The 19064-nt window shown below is 38.7% G+C and overlaps 1 long non-coding RNA gene across 1 annotated transcript in view; it reads left to right on the top strand.

Moving 5' to 3' along the window:
• The window catches only part of LOC143037450 (uncharacterized), a 133207-nt gene extending 115688 nt beyond the window's left edge, over positions 1-17519 (top strand). Inside the window, exon 3 of the long non-coding RNA XR_012967471.1 lies at positions 17476-17519. This is a non-coding gene — a long non-coding RNA (uncharacterized LOC143037450). The remainder of the gene's footprint in view (positions 1-17475) is intronic.
• The last annotated feature ends 1545 nt before the right edge of the window (positions 17520-19064 follow it).

The raw sequence follows: 19064 nt of genomic DNA, 5'->3' as shown, positions 1-19064 counted from the left end.
CGAGAATGAAAAGGAAATAGGAGAGAAATGGGAAGAAGATAAAAAAAAAAAAATTGCAGGATTGAAGGTTGAAGAACCGGAAAATCAGTTAAGATGTCGCTTTAGACAACACAACGCATAGATCTGGACGCCAGGGAGATGGCGAGGAGGTAGGAGTGGAAGGAAGGAAGGAGGTATGGAGGAGGAGGAGGAGGAGGTATGGGGAGTGGGGAACGGGGGAGCTGAGGGTGGGTGGAAGAACGAGGAACGGAGGAGAGTGGGAGAGGATGGGGAAGGTTTCGGGGGGGGGGGGGTAGAAAACGGGGGGAGACAGACCGGAACTATGTGGGAGGGATGGGAGGGAGGGAGGGGGTGGAGAGAGGCAAAGGTGGATAGACTCGGCTGCAGCGGCTAAGGAAGGGAGGATGAGAGGGAGGGAGGGAGGGAAGGAGGGGTAGGACGGGGGAGATTAAGTGGGAGGCATGGGGAACCCTTGGAGGAGTCGGAAGGAAGGGAGAGGGACACGGGATTTAGGAAGAGGGAGTGAGGGAAGGAGGGAGGAGGACGGGCCACGTGGCGGAGGGAATGGGATGGAAGGAAGGGGCAAAGGGGATTAATAAAAGGAATGGAGCTCTATGGAAATGGTCTCAAAAATGGGAAGAAGGAATAGGAGTCGATGAGCAGAAAATCCAGAGAGAGAGAGAGAGACAGGTGGGGTGATGACACAGAAGTGAGTCAAAGTGACGGAGGAGGAAGAGTTAGAAAATTGTAAAGAAAAAGAAAAAAAAAAAAGGTGAACATAAAGAGAGGGAAAATTGTGATCCTAACGAGGGGGTGTCATGTCTGAAAAGGTGGAGACTGTGGTGATGTGGCGAATGTAAGAGGGAAGAGGGCGCAAAATAAAAGGAAGAGTAAGAGAGGAAAGGAGAAAGAGGACAAGAAATGTAGAGATGAAGAGGAACCAAGAAAAGAAGGAAGAGACAGGAAAACGTTTCAAGAAAGGGGAGTAGAGTAAGAACGCGATCGACTAAGATCAAGTAGAAAAACGAAGAGGAGGAGGAGGAAGAAACGTAAAGGAATATTTCAAATGGCGCAAGAAAAGGGAGGGATTTGTACAGGAAGGAGTGTTAAGAAAATGACCGAAATAAGTAGAAAATCAGGGAGAGGAGAGTGAAGAAATGGGGGAATAAAATTAAGAGGGACGAATAGTGTTGCAGAAAAAAGGCAAGGGTGCTAATAGGAAGAAGGGAAGGACAGGAAGCATAAATAGGGTCACTGGAAAAAAAGGGATTTGGCAGTACCTTGTGAAAGCGGGAGAACAGAGGCTCACGTTGGGAAGTGGAAGTGGAAGAAGTCATGTGGAAGGAGCGATGGACTTGGCTTGAAAGGGTAGAGAAACCTGATTGGTGGTGTGAATAGTGATGGCTTATGAAAATGTAAACAAGCAGAGAAAAAGATAATTTCTAAATCACATATAGGCCTATGTGTGTGTGTGTGTACACAATGTGTGTATATATATATATATATATATATTATATATATATATATATATATAATGTGTGTGTGTGATTGTGATCTGATGTAGCTCTGCCAAACTGGGAGAGTCTTGAACATTATATTAGTCGAACATAAGAGATCCATTACATATGCCAAAGAAACTCTGCTGTATTCCACAATATTTGTCATCATAACCACCGCATTGACTGGGATGAGGCCAAATTAGTGTTCAAGTCCAGTTGTGGTTTCAGGAGGAAGATAGTTGAGTCCTCCCTAATCGTAGAATGTCCCAATTTTAGTATCTCTAAAGGACAATGGTCTACGATCATTACTTTTAGCGGTGAGTATACATGTCAGTGATCATCTCCCTCCTGACCCCGCGTCTGACCCCGCGCCTTTCCCCTGATTCAGGTCAGCTAGCCTGTCATGGAGGCTGTGCTAGTTTCTTTTAGGTTACCCACCTGGTGACAGAGGAGTATATATACATGTCTCTTACCGCTTCGCCTATCTTGTACTTTTCTGAAGATGGCTACAGTTAGTTAGTAGCCAAGTTTTCTTTTACTCCGACTGTGGGTTTTCTCTGTGATGTACAAACAAGTTACCACATTTTTTTCTAGTGAATGAATATATACATATATATATACATATATATATATATATATATATATATATATATATATATATATATACATTCATTTACTTTATCTATATCTTTATGTGTGAATGTATTTTGCTTCTGTTGTAAACTTTCGAGTGATAGACATCAATTTGTCGTCCTCCCTTCGGTGGTAAACTTTTATTTGTAACAATTATCTCTGACCAGAATGTGACATGCATGGCAGTTTTCCCTTAAATGATATAAATACCGTGGATTGCTAGGGAATTCAGTTGTGGTTATGTTAGTGTGGCATTGAATCTTGTTGGATTTAGTACTGGTGAATCCATCAAAGTTTGTGTCTTTTCTAGGACAACATTGTTTTTCATTATTGTTACTTAGGTTATTACCAACTACTTATTAAAACTTTCTAGTTCACTCACTCTACCCTTTCTCCCTCGCTCCTTTTTCCCCTCTCTCCCTCTTTCATTTCTCTCCTTTCCCCCTACTTTCTCCATGTTTATCATCTCTCCCTGTATATGTGTATATATATATATATATATATATATATATATATATAAAATATGAACTAGTTAAAAAAAAAAAGCCTTGCGAAGGTTACGGATAACAAAAGTAATTTCAGTTAGAAAATAAATTCGAAGCTCTAAGAACTAACGAGGACACCATCGAAGGTATAAATTTGAATTTAGTGAATATCATTAGGGAATCGGCAAAGATAGTAGGTAGTACAAAAATCAGAGAAAAACAAAATACTCCAAAGCTACAAATTACCTATTAAAAGAAGGAACATGCAGACTAAAAGCAGGAGAGACGAAAGAGTAGAACTAAACAAGTTTATCAACAAAAGGCAGAGATAAGCGAAAAGAAAGAACATGGATGAAATAGAGGAAACTATTCGGAAAGGTAAAAGTATTAAAGGGACCGAGCACAGACATGCTTGGGGAATACAGTAAATGACGTGTTTGAAAGATAGAAATGGAGAGGTCATTAAATGCAGAGACAGAATGGTAAAAAGAGTAGAATTTTACCAAGAGCTCTAATCGTCGAAAACCGTAGTTGAGTCAGTAAATTTGTGTTGTACCAGAAATTTCAAAGTAGAATTTGCTCTAAGAAATATGAAACGATGGTATATCGATAAATCTTTTGAAAGACGCAGGAAAGAAGCTCAGTTGTACACCCAGTACTTACGCCAAGAAAGCGTTCCTGAATAGTGGTGCAATGCTATAGTGATTTTGCTTTATAAAAAAGGAGACCAGAAGGACCTTAGTAACTACCGACCGATTAGCTTGCTATCAAAAGTATATAAAGTATTCTCCAAGATCCTTACAAATCGACTAAGTCAAGATTTAGATGGAAACCAACCAAGAGAACAGCAGGTTTTAGAAGTGGATATTCGACTCTAGACCCTTTGCAGGCGATGAACCAACTAATATAGAAAACTAAAAAATACAAATCTCTGTTTAGCTTTTGTAGATTACGAGAAGGCCTTTGACTCGGTAGAACAAATAGCAATACTAAACTCGTTACGCAAGCAGGGTACAAATGAACAGATCGTAAGGGTTCTAGAAAATATTTCTGCGAAAAGTACCGCTGTAATTCGACTACATAAAGATACAGAAAAGATCAAGATCAAGAAAGGAGTACGGCAAAGCGATACAATTTCACCCAATTTATTTACAGCTTGCTTGGAAGAGATTTTCAGAAGGTTGAGTTGGAAAGAGAAAGGTTTGAAGATTAATTGCAAATATTTTAACTACCTAAGATTTGCGGATGACCTTATTCTTATTTCAGAAAGAGCATAAGACTTGCAAGATATGCTGAGTGATCTAAACAAGGAAAGTCTCAAAGTAGATTTAAAAACGAATAAGAGTAAAACCAAAGTAATGCTCAACACGAAAGTTCAAAGTAAAGAGACCATAATCGATGGTGAGAGTGTTGAAGAAGTTGAAGAATATAATTATTTAGGCCAGATGGTGAAAGTGACCAAAGATCATGATAATGAAATAAAAAGACGTTTTACAGTTGGTTGGAAAGTTGTAAGTATAATAAAATACTGAGAGGCTCTCCGCCTTTGTCTGAAACGTAAAATTTACAATCGGCACACTATGCTAGCAATAATCTACCGGTGTGAGACTTGGAAACTGACGAAGGCGATGGAGACAAAACTAAGGAATGTACAGAGGAGAATGGAGAGATCAATGATGGGAATAACTCTGAGAGACCGAAATAGAGCAAGATGGGTGGGATACGGTAAAAGAGAGGAAGTGGAATTGGACAGTTAGTGCGAACGACTGATGAGCGATGGAACAACTGTGTTACTGAATGGACGCCGCGAGATGGAAAGCGTGGAAGAGAGAGACCAGACAGAAGGTGGAGAGACGAGATAGAGAAATTTGCAGGAGTAACGTGGCAGAGGTTGGCGCGATCGTGTTAGTCACGGAATGCTATGAAAGAGGCCTTTGTTCAGCAGTGGACTATACTGCCTTGATTTCAAACTCTTGGTCTTTCTATCATAGTAGATAATACTTTAATACGTGACCACAAAGGTTGGTAGTCCAATTCCTCTGTATATAGAATCTGTTGGAGCTGAGTAGGAATACTCAAACCAGCGCTGGACTATTTCATTCGGCTGAAGGCATGATAAGGATAGACGAACGACTCAAAGGTCTTCCGAATGACGATTGTTTCAATAGGGGTTTCCCTCTGCAGATACGAGTATATAAAAGGGCATGGAATATTTCTAACATATAGGAACTACTGGAAGGGTAACTTAGTACACGTGTGTATACATGATCAGTGACAGCACGCGCACACACACACACACACACACACACACACACACACACACACACACACACACACACACACACACCAGCTCATTGGTGTGGTAGCACCCGACCGCTAACTCAGCAGTCTGAGCTAAATTCTCATCCAGGAATGAAGATGCAAGTTGTGTGTGTATATATATGTATGTGTGAATGTATGTGTAAGGTCACAGCATTAACCATACATAGGGCCATGCTTAAGCTCTGAGCTCTCACCCAGTAGGGTAATATCTGTCGAGCACGAGTCCAACTCGTGATCCAAGACAATGGTGAATCTCTCTCTCTCTCTCTCTCTCTCTCTCTCTCTCTCTCTCTCTCTCTCACACACACACACACACACACACACACACACACACACACACACACACACACACACACACGAACGCACGTACACAATCGATTCGAATACGTGGCAGGACAAAGAAAGTTCTATTTATGTATACATTTATGCATGTCAACATTTGCGTGTGCGTCAAATGACATACACAGATGTGTACGGGCTTGTGTTCTATCCTCCATGTTTCTGTGTGTGAATGTATACATAGAGAATTTTAACTTGAGATGGCGAAGTATGGCAACAGCGCCTGTCGTCTAGACAGTGTTGCCATCGCAGGAGCAGCACAATAATTACTCGCGAAATATTTACATAATATTTGCAACTCGTTCAAGTCTACTGAGATAGCAGAATAGAAATAAATAAGTACAAACGAATGAAAATGTGTATATAAGAGTCGTGGTGCGGGCTGGTCTGAAAACAGAATGAAAATAGGGTTGAAGAATGAGAAGAGAGTAGAAAGAGCTGGAAATCTGAGAAAAGGGTTGAAAAACATTCGGAAAATAAATGTCAATTTTATGCGACGGGGAAGGACAGTCGTAGGCTGTGAGATGCTGGTTGAGAGGAACAAAGAAATTAAAAATAGTCACAAGGCAGGAAAAGTATGACCCAGGAGGGGATGGAACACAGAGCCAACAAAGAAATAAACAATGAAGTGATAAAACGATGTGATTAAAGGAAGATATAGTGATTGAGGCAAAGAGTAGACAAAGGAAGAGAAGCGTTGCCGGTGTTGGCACAAGTGAACCATTCTCGCCTCATTCCGACGTGACGTCATATCGCTCTTTGATGTAACGACGACGGGATATGACACTGCTACATGACGTAATAATGTCGAGTGAATGCTATATGAAGTTCAGATACTCCTCTGTGTATATGTGAGGTGAAATAACAGTCAGAAGGTAATCGTACAGTGGTATAATAGCACTAGAATATACACAGGCACAAACGCGCGCGCGCCCACACACCACTACATAGCACTATACAGCACACTATACCAAGGAACTGTGTGTATGGATATGGGTGTAAGGTCATGGCATTACCCATAGATCGGGCAACATAGTTTTGATCTCTTATCTCGAGTCCAACACGTGATCCAAGACCATGGTGAAACACACACACACACACACACACACACACACACACACACACACATACACACGTATTCATGTGTTCGAACCTGTAAATGTTGGTATAAACAAGCAAGAACCGATTTATATCCACATTTTTTTACTTAGGATAACATGAAAAAGGAAATTAATTCCTAGTCTCCTATTGTTGCCAACGCACAGCTGTGCGTGCGCACTTATGCGTGCGTTCTGGTGCAGTTTAGTAATGTGTGTGTGTGTGCGTGTGTCTGAATTGAAATTTGTGTGTGTGTGTGTGTGTGTGTGTGTACTTCGTTTTGTATGTCATGATTCGTGGATGGTTGCGTGTGTGCGTTTGTGTGTGCGAGGGTGGTTGTGGGAGTGTTTCTGTCGCCAGTGGATGTGGGTGAGGCGAGGGCGAGCTGGTCTGCCAGATCCCTCCATCCCTCCCTCCCTCCCTCCCTCCCTCCCTCGATCGTTACTGCACCTGAAGCAACAGTGCTGCGATCGAGCTGGACTCTCATTTTAGCTCTTAGTGTCTGCTGTATTTAAACATACGTGCATAAACATACGTATACATATACCCTAGTATATGATTCAGTTGTGTAATATATATATATATATATATATATATATATAATGTGTGTATATATATGTATATATGTGTATATATATATATATATGTATATTAAACTGTATATATTGTATATAATATATATTATATAATGTATATATGTACATATGTATATAGATGTATATATATACATTTATATATGTATAGATGTATATATGTATGTGCCTATAAATATATATATATGATATATATATACATATATACATATATATTATATATATATATATACTGTATATACACACACACTATATATATATATATATATATATATATACATTATATATATATAAATATGTATATATATATATATATATATATATATACGAGTGGAAAAGGTGGTAGAGAAAGGCTGGTTGGAGCGAGAACATTATATTCCTGAGGTTTCGACTACAAGCTAGGAATGTTAGTGTTCTCACTCCAACCCGCGTTTCTTTGCTACCTTTTCCACTCATCTGTCTTACCTTCATAGCAATATATATAATGTATATAGTATATATATATATATATATGTGTGTGTGTGTGTGTGTAAGTATATATATGTGTAGCTGTATATATATATATATATATATATATATATTATGTGTATATATATATAGTAATGTATGTGTATATGTATGTGTATATATATACATATGTGTATATATGTACATATATGTGTGTACATGTATAAATATGTATATATATACGTATATATGCATATATATATATATACACATATATGCATGCAATAAGAACACTAGGAACGTGTGTTTTATAAATGCAAGGTAACCACTTAAGAAAATAAACAAACGGAGCAGAGCGCTTTCGTATATTACATCTTCAGTGTAAATTACAAAGAAAGAGGGTACAGCAAACATAATATAGTATGACAAGAGCATAAGGAACTACACTAGGAAAGGTTGTGGATGAATTGTCCAGGCGTGGGTCACATGTCCAGCTTTCTTACATTCTTACATATATATGCATATTTATGTGTATATATGCATGTACGTATATGCATATATATATACGTATTTATATGTATATGCATGCATGTATATGCATATATATACGTATATGTATATATGCATGTATGTATTTATATGCATATATATACGTATATGTATATATGTATGTATGTATATATGTAATGTATATATATGTATATATATGTAATTATATATATATGTATATATATGTAATGTATATATATATGTATATATATGTAATTATATATATATGTATATATATGTAATGTATATATATATATGTATATATATGTAATGTATATATATATGTAATGTATATATATATATGTATATGTATGTAATGTATATATATATGTATATGTATTCATATATGTATGTATATATATGCATATATGTATGTATATATATGCATATATATGTATATATATGCATATATATATAAATATATATGCATACATGTATAAATATGTAAATATATATATGCATACATGTATAAATATGTAAATATATATATTCATACATGTATAAATATGTAAATATATGCATATATGTATATATATGTAAATATATGCATATATGTATATATATGTAAATATATATATGCATACATGTATATATATATGTATATATAATATATATATATATATAATATATATGTGTGTGTGTGTGCGTGTGTGTATATAATATATATATGCATACATGTATACATATGCATATATATATATATATATATATATATATATATATATATATATATACATGTGTGTGTGTCTATATATGTATATGTGTATATGCACATATATATATATATGTATATGTTTATATGCACGCATGTATATATATCTGTATATATGTATACATGTATATATATGTATATATAGATGTATATGTATATATATATATATATATCTACATATATATATATGCATGTATACAGTATATATATATGTGTATATATATACAATATATATGTATGTCTATATAATATATATATGTATATATGTATTTATATAATATGTATGTATATATTTGTATATCTGTATGTATTTATGTGTATATATATGTGTGTGTTTTTGTATAATATGTATATGTGCATGTATGTATATATATTTATACATACGTGTGTGTGTGCGTGTGTATATACGTTACGTTTCAACAGCATAACTACATATCTGTGCTCATGCATGTATGTACCATGTTTTTGTTTGTGTGCGGTATGTGTTGTGAGTATGGGACTTGGTGTGTGTTTGTGTTGGTACATGTGTATATTTATATATGAACGTGTGTGTGCGTCTTGAGTAAAACTACATACATTATCTCAACAGCCGTACGTGTACAGTTTTGGCATACATTTATTTTTTGTCATTTTTGTATATTCATTTGTGTGTTTGTGTGTGTCTGTGTGTGTATGTGCATGTGGAGGACACCTGTGGATCGATGCCTACCTGTGGTTAATTAGGTTCCTCACTCAGCACGCACCGCTAGTGAGAGAGGAGGAGGAGGAGGGAAGAGGAGGAGGGAAACTGAGAACTCAGAAGAAACAGGTTGAACAGGAGCAGGGATAGGAGGAGGAGGAGGAAGAGGAAGAAGAAGAAGAATGGAAGAGGAGGAACAGAGGCAGGAAGAGGGTTTACGAAAAACGTTTCAAGGGAATATAGAAGTGTGTGTTTAAATCGAAGTATTTCACTCTGGGACTCTTGAGTTTAAGTAACTTCGAGGTTATTTGTCTGTTTATGTAATTAGGTACTTCGGTTATTTCGTGTGTATCATTGTGTCAGTGTGTGTTGTGTTCATGGATGCCCACGCCCAGATTAATTGAACAGAAACGCATCTTATAGTCGCGGGTTCGAGTTCTGCATTTCTTTCCGATTTCCAGCAGGAATTGTTATCTTATCCTGACAGTGTAAGCGTTTAAGGCAAAGGGAACATCTGTCGCAGCTACTTAGCGCATCCTGGCGTGTCTTCATCACTTTTATGCCCAAGGTTCAGCCCTAGAGTACATTGGGAACCTGAGTGTAAACGACACATTCCGAGTACCCATAGTTTTACTTCTGAATAGGTAGGTTTGCTGTACCAGAAGTCTTTGGTGTCCCCAAGAAGTGTGTGTACGTGTATGCATATCGTCCACATAACTACGTGGGCGGTGAATAGGGGCAGTCCATTACCTTGGTGTGTTACAACCACAGGTGTTTTCTCAGCAAGTGTTCCTATACAAGTGTCTGGTTCCCCCAACTGCATAAATGAATCTGAGGTGTTTCAATGAACATGCACAAGTACGTCGCATGGTCCAATACGACGGTAGGTGCATGTTAGAAATGCGCATGTGCACCCACATGCACATTTATCTTCAAACACGTGATTATATTTAAACACGAACATCTTTGTGTACATGTACATATATATATAGATATATACATATATACACACATGGACTCGTCGTATATACATGAAGATAAGCCTGTGATATATATATATATATATATATATATATAATATATATATAATTTTGTGTGTGCGCGCGCGCCTGTGCATGAAATCTCGCGATTTGATGTTTATGAGACATGTGCAAATATGTGTCATGTATCCATGCGTGTGTCTGCTCTGTGTACACGTGTATACGTGGCGTCTGTTGTGTTCAAGGTCAAATTCCCGAACTGTCTGCCAAACTTCCTCGCGTAACAGTAGGCAATTGTAGAGGCAATTGTTTTTTTTGTTTTTTTCTCGTATCAGCAGTTGTGAAAGCAATAAGTTGATAATGTAAAATGTTCTGTTGATTACATAACGAACAGTTGTGGGGAAACTATTTCAGATAACTAATAAGAAGTAAAGACAACGTTGCTAAGATATAAAAAGTTTGTTGCAATCATTGGTAGAAATATGAAATAAACAATCTCTGCTTGCTTTATCAGTATCAACACTTCTCAAGGTCAGCACCTACACTTAAGTGGCTAATAATAACATTATGCAAGGTAGCCCCAAGTAGTTAGATACTTAGAATTACATAAGTAAGGTTCCATTGTGTTATACCCAGTTCTTCTTGCTCAGTTTTCAATTTTCATCTTTCTTCTCCTGTTCCTCTTATTTTCCTGCTTTCCTTCGCAACCGTTCATTATCTTCTTTTCCACCTGTCTCACCTCTATATTTTCCCAACCCTTTCACCCTTCCTCCCTCTCTCCCTCTCTCCCTCCTGTACCATCCCCTTCGCTCTCAGTTCCCGTCCCAGTTCCCCCTTCCCCCTCCCTCTCCCTCTCCCTTTATCACGTTTTGTCTCATATTGACGCCTCGCCCATGGAAATTGGGTCGCCGCCGACGGGGTTTGTCCACCTCGCCCCCCTCCTCCTCCTCCTCCTCCTCCTCCTCCTCCTCCTCCTCCTCCTGTCACCCACCCGCCCACCCAGCCCACCGTTATTTCTCCGTCCTCACCTCACTTTTTTCAAATTTTTATCCAGTTTCATATTATATATATATATATATATATATATATATATATATATATATATATATATATATATATATATATATATATAATACACACACAAATGTAAATAAACAGTGCTAGGACAACGTAAGCCCCGTTTCGCAGAAGCAGAACCTAAGGGCAACGTTTCTCCCGTTAGAGCCGTGATACTTGTGGGTAAAATATGTTGGACGGGGAGCGGGGGTGGACGATCACACACCCCACGTGTCACAAACTGTCGTCACGTGGAGACGCCACAGTCTCTGGCACCAAGTGTCAACACTCTTATCTGTCGTCAGTAACAGTGTTGTGTTGCACATTGCAATATTGTCGATGCAGCGAAGGTTATTGATTTTGTATCTCTTGATTTGCTTATGTGGTGTTGCATGTGTGCGTGCGTGCGTGCGTGCGTTTGAGCACAGGTCACCCATGCGTTGGTATGTAGTGTAAGGTCATCATGTCTTTACATCTATATATTTCTATAATTTCGATTTACCCGAGATCGTTAGAAAATACATATCAAACGAATAAAACATAAACGGACATTCACATGAATGACCAACTCACATTTATGTATGCTACCGTACAAGTCTGGATATGCAAATCACAAATAAGTAAGTATATAAATCAAATACACGCGCACACGTTCAGGCAGAGCCACGTGATAACATGATATACCGTAATTATAACACAGCACACGCTGAAACGTCTGCCTCTTCGTAACAAACAACTACGCGCACGAAAGTAATCCACCGTCGTGCATGCAACAGGCACCTTGCAGAGGAACCACACAGGAATCTTGTCTTTATTCCTGGATCTAGGGAGAGCAATGACAGTCGTGTGGATAATCATTCTTAACTTGAGAAACCAGGAGGCGGAGGACTAATCCCAAGTCGCAGCCAAACAGCGGATCAGAACGAACTAAGCGACAAGGGCCAATTCATGCTTGTTATCGCTGCCTTCAGATAACTGCATACTGGCTGCCAAGCCGACGACGCGCGGTAACGCTGGGCTAGGTTGGGCCGAGCGGTCTGAAAGGGAGGGGCTAGAAGAAGAAGAAGATGCGGAGGTTGTGAGGTTGGTGGAGCTGGACGAAGAGGATGAGGAGGGGGGGTTGGGGAAAATGCCTTAGTCGGGATGATAACTTAGGTGTGAATAGATTCAAATATGTGAGCACGTGTACACACACACACACACACACACACACACACACACACACACACAAACGAGCTCATGACCACTTTGTATATTTTAAATTAAGACTGGTTATAAACAAGTGCGGTAGAATGTGTACAGTATGTGCGTGTTCGTTCGTGTGCGCATTTTTAACTCTGAACTTCCATATGGTTATGATTCACACTCGCTTTCAAGGTCCTGATAGAACCTTTGGAGAACTATCCCACGGACGCGCGCACGCACACACACACACACACACACACACACACACACACACACACACACACACACACACACACTCGATTCGATGGTGCGGAGGTAGAGTTCCCGGCTGCCACTACGGCGGTCCTGGTTCGAATCCCGTCAAGGGCTGAAATAATTTCAGTATCGCTGCGCTACTAGTCGTTACTTTAACTCTCGTGCGTGGGGAGTTGGGGGTGTATGCGCGTGTAAGGTCATAGCATTAGCCATAGATCGGTCATATACGAGCTCTTCCGGGAGGGATATAGCTGTCGATCACGAGTCCAACACGTGGTCCAAGACCATGGTGAATCACACATATTCACAACCAGATCGGAACACCAATCTCGCTGAATTCTTGCCGAATTCTCGCCCACCCCTTTCCCCTCACTCCTTTCTACTATCCTCGCCCTCTCGACCTTTTGTGTGTGTGTGTGTATGTATATATGTGTATGTATTTATATATGTATATGTATACATATATGTATATATATAAGTGTATATATGTATATATATATATATATTGTGTGTGTGTGTGTGTGTGTGTGTGTGTGTGTATACACACACGCTTATGACACATTGTTAAACTTAGGCGAATTACCTGTCCTAGTAAAGGCAAATTTTTATTAAAGTAGTGTGTGTGCTTGTGTGTGTGTATGATAGAAGAAAAAACGTGATTAAGAAATGGAGATAAGGAAAGAGAGAGACTGTGTTGGGGGTGGTGAAAGGAAAGAAGAGAGTTATGATTTTTTTTTTTTTTTTCCTGTTCTTGCTACACACTCCCAGTTGAACGAGTCATTATCATAATAACACAGGAATCCGACTCAAAATTTCCATTGGTTAGCGTCTGGTCATCGGACCGGACAACTCCGAACCTCTTCCAAGAAGCCCCGTCGAGTCCGGATCTGGGCCGTCTGTGTGTCCATGCTGTTGCTGCTGCTTCTATTGCCAGTGGCTTTCTGTCGTCGTCGTCGTCGTATCCTCCTTTGCATTCTTTTTATTCGGGAATCTGCTCGTCCTGATAATCCACCTGCAACCAACGCAAAGACTTAGATGATCTATCTCGCATAAACGCACAAAAGACTATCTCTCTCGCTCTCTCTCGCTCTCTCTCTCTCTCTCTCTCTCTCTCTCTCTCTCTCTCTCTCTCTCTCTCTCTCTCTCTCTCACACACACACACACACACACACACACACACATACACACACACACACACACACCATTTCGTCGACTCTACCAGACCAATTTCCCCTCACCTACCACCTTTTCTTGATATCTTAATACAGTAAGTTCCATATGATTTCACTCATGTCCAATCATGTATTATGCGTTTCTACATTGACCCTTTCTTGTATATTCAAGTTATGTTTAATTTTCCTATTGTATATAATTTCTTCTTGTTTTTCATATATGCATATTAGATTAATCCTCCATCTCTTCACCTGTTTCTAGAAGATCCAAGCGATTGGATTTACGAATCTTTTTTCTGTGGAATTCTAAATTATTCTTTTCTAGCAATTATAGTTTTCGTAGAAAACTATATTTTTATTATTATTCTCAGTTTCTATTTCATTTGAAAAATAAAGTCGCCCCTGCAGCACATCTCCGTTCTTCCTTGATAGTCAGGCGTGGCAAGTCTGAAGTGCATGCATGGTCGTTCCAGACCAATATGTAGCAGCGTTGTGGTCATTGTGCAGATAGATACAAGAGAGCGGTTACTAAAATATTCCAGGAGAATTAAAAATTGGGACTTCTCGGCAGGTCGAAGATTTACATGATTGTAATTAGAAAGACTTTTTTTTTTTTTTTTTTTTTTTTTTTAAATGTTAGGAAGCGCAGCCACCCAAATAGATGCGTCAGTTTGTGCAGCGAGTTAGAAGATATACTCCACGCCAACACCTTCTATGAACATAAGGCAAAACTCTGTAATTGGAGATAGACAAGATTCCATGAGAACAGCTCCAACCCCGTATAATACTAGGTAAAGCACAACAGCTGTAAGTGGAGTGTATTTATTGCACGCAGTTAATAATGTGTCGTAGTTATTGATTACATAACTATTCAAAAGCTGATGAACACCTAGAGAATGTGAACACGTATGATCATCACAGTGCGAACCTAAAACAAAGAGAATACGACAACTTCCCCATACTACATGAACACACACGTACACGCGCGCGCACAAGCACGCACATACACACATGCACGCACGTACGCGTACACACACGTATACTTACACACACACACACACACACACACACACACACGAACGCACGCACGCACGCACTAAATGGTAAAACAGGCAACAAAAGGATTCATTGTTTACACTCCCGAGTGGCGCTCACTTTTTGATTGGATACTCTCTTGGCGTGGCGATGACGTAACTCACTCCAATTGGTCGGGGCTCAGACAAGGCCTCTCAGATGAAAAGGCCCCAGCGTAGAACTGGTGACGTCATAGGGACGGTTGAACTGCCGCAATAGTTATTGCTTTAACCCAGTCGTTCATAACCTTTTTGCCCAAAGACCTCCATGCCTATGCATTGCTGTTTCTTGATACCCCCGAGGGCTCGTCGATACTGAATAAAGTCGCTTGGGTTCCAGCCTTCCACTGATTTTTTATTTTTGGTCTGGATCCCCGGTCGGAAGCCTCCTTGGGGACACCCACCCCCACCCCCAGGGTTGCCCCAGCCTTGGGAACCATCTGGGAACCCTCTGTGTCCAGGAGTTTCTCTAAGGTGAATAAAGACGTCAGGTGTTGGAACAAAATGCATTAGTGATGTGTTCACGTCCGAGGGGGTGTAAGGTTAATCGATACTGTTTCAAGATTGTCTACAACGCTGGCACTCCAAATTACTTTTGAGCTAAATGAAATGGCCTGGCATTGGACAAATCAAGACATTAAAGTGTGACACATTGGTCAAAGAAGGCTTCGCACCAAATTCTATTCTCCTTTTTATATCTGCATTCATTAGGGCGTACTGCAAAATGCACCTTCTTAAAACATGTCTAATCAGAAATTAAATTCTCGATACAAGTTAACTTTTTAACTGGTTATCGGTAACTTGATATGTTTAAAGTTCCTTAACTAAAACTGTTGATATCTTTGTGGAATCATTAAGTGGCTAGATAAACACGTTAGGTGAACTGAAATATTCATACAGTGAAGATATGGACTTAGGACTAAAAGTGTGGTGTCACCAATTGTCGGACTGAAAACTTGGCCTTCTTTGTATAGGAGGAGGAGGAGGAGGAAGAAGAAGAAGACGGGGCAGTGGAACTTAATGAGGTAGTTGTGCTTGAATTTGCAGTCGTGTTTGTGTCATTAAATATTGCTTACTATGTGTTTGTGACCAGTCACAAACACTTGTATACACACACACACACTCATACACAAACACATGCACTCGCATATATACTCACGCATGCACATACGCATACACACACACATCCACTCGCACATATACACACGCACACACACACATGCGCGCACACATACACATGCGGGCGCGTACACACACACACACGCATACATACACGCGTTTGCACACACGCACACATACACGCGCGCGCACAAATTCATAATTCTGTGCATACGTCTTTGTACTTCATCTCTGTATAGATACAATGTGTGTGTGTGTGTGTGACAGTGTGTATGCCATTTAAGACCTGCCAATATAGAATTAAAATTTACAATGTTTTCCTAGCTAATACTGGCTGGACATTTCTCATCAACGTCACGTTATGACGTTATTAGTCATCTTAAAGATTGTGTGTGTGTGTGTGTGTATATATATATATATATATATATATATATATATATATATATACACACATAAATGTGTGAGTGATTCACCATGGTCTTGGATCACGTGTTGGGCTCGTGATCGATATATATTTCCCTCCAGGAGGAGAGCTCAGAGCTCGTATATTACCGATCTATGGGTGATGCTGTGACCTTACATGCACATACTGAAATTATGTCAGCCCTGGCCGGGCTTTGAACCTGTACCGCCGTAATGGCTGCTGGGAACTCTGCCACCGCGCCATCAAGTCGTGTGTGTGTGTGTGTGTGTGTGTGTGTGTACTTGACATAAAGTAGTATAATATACAACGACATTGTCTCACACGGATAACCGCGTGAAGTTGGTGTCAAGCCCTTCGAGTAACCTTTCAACACAACAAATGTTGCATTCTCCATGGATAGTTGATGTAAGGAGGGAATGGATGGAATTAAGAAAACTCCAATTCTCTCGGGACTTGTTTATTACAATTTCACTGAGAGTGTAGCTGATTTCAGCCGATGTCTTGGCTGTGGAACATAATTCTTTATGCAAGAAGGACATATTTCATATTTAGGAGCACCGTGAATAATTTAGATTATAAATTACAATTTAGAATAATACTACTAACATATTTACATATAGATATGAGGAACATAAAAGTGATAACAAAGATATATTTCCTTAATTACTAGTTTCAACGGGTGACAATTATTAATACAGAAAGTAATTATGGTACACGTATTCTATAGAAAACGAATTCTTGAAGGCGTGACATTGCAACAGATAAACCGTCTTTGTGCATGAACAGTACATACTTAGACATAATTCATTGCTCCGAAACTTTCAGTGTTAATCAACATACGATTTCTCGTTTCAGCATTGGATTCTCCTTCGAAGACTTCAGTGTGATAAGGTTTGTTTGAGTACTAAAGAGGAGTATGAAGACGCTGCTGAAGAAGAAGAAGAAGAAGAAGAAAGAAGAGGAAAACGACGAAACATTGTTTGAGACCGTTGGTTAATCCCCGCGATAAAGACAAATGACGCAGGAGAAAGTGTTTTATCCGTTGCCTTGAAATATTGGGATCCGTTACTGTGAAATTTGAATTTGAATGGAATACGTTCAAAGGAATTCAGATCAACGTTATAGTGAGTCTGGAATTAAATTTTGCATACGATACTGTGAGATGTAGGTTACGGCGCCAATTGCGGTCACTTCATAGAAATTATATAACATATACACGATTCGGTATAGTGATTCTAAGGGAGATAATTTGCTGATAAAATGAAACGCAAAGTGCTTCAGGTGGCCTAGCTTCCCACATCCGACCAGGAGTTGTAATACGCGCGATGCAGCAACTTCCCTCGACCCAGTCACCATCTACATTTTCAGAAAGATCAAGACAAATCAAAACGACCACTGGTAAGTATATAATTTGACTAGTTATCAGTCACTCTAGAATTATATAATGAATATTGGCATAAAGGTCGATTTTTTTTTTTACACTGTCTATTAGAATTGGTTACATGCGCACGCACACACACACACACACACACACACACACACACACACACACACACACACACACACACACATCATTATCAAAGCTTAGTATGCAATGATAGATGAATTGAGAATTTAATGATTAGGTATAGATAAGAGCGAGTGAATGAGTAAATAGACTATTAAATGTATAAACAGATAAAACATCCTACTAAAACATTTATGTAATTAACTATTTCAATATTCAATCTCCGAACGCCATTATAAAAAGGCTTCTACAAAAATGTATATATATATATATATATATATATATATATATAACATATATATATATATATATATATATAACATATATATATATATGTGTGTGTGTGTGTGTGTATACATATACACAAACATATGTATATATACATATATATACACATACATATTTATATATATATATATATATATATATATATATATATATAATATGTATAATCATATGATTTATACATATACCAAAGGCTTCCCACTTATAAGGGAGGTAGCCAAAATACAAAGGCATAGAACCACTCCCACCCATTCCATCCCCTCCATACACTCCCCTCTACCCTCTTCCCTCCCTCTTGGCACTTCCTGGATGACGGGTCATCCCTGCATCTTGTCCACTGCCCTGTATATATATATATATATATATGTATATATATATATATATATATATATATATATATATATATATATAATGTGTGTGTGTGCGCGCGCGCGTATTTTTTCATTTTCACTATTTCTGAAAGAAATATTGCTAGAATAACATCTTGAACTTTGATACCATCATTCTTAGAATTGTTTCAACATCATTACCAAGAAATCCAACAGATACTAGCACATATATATGCACCATGTTTTTGCGCCATGTTTGGATATTGTCACCGGCTACAGTTAAATGCAGTGCGACGGTGACTTCTTCTGAAGCTTCTTTGCTT

Source organism: Oratosquilla oratoria, chromosome 22 (genome assembly GCF_046742065.1).
Source record: "Oratosquilla oratoria isolate Oo_2021 chromosome 22, ASM4674206v1, whole genome shotgun sequence".
NCBI classification, from domain to species: domain Eukaryota; kingdom Metazoa; phylum Arthropoda; class Malacostraca; order Stomatopoda; family Squillidae; genus Oratosquilla; species Oratosquilla oratoria.
The sequence above is the reverse complement of the archived record's forward strand: the minus strand, read 5'-3'. Positions and strand labels throughout refer to the sequence as shown.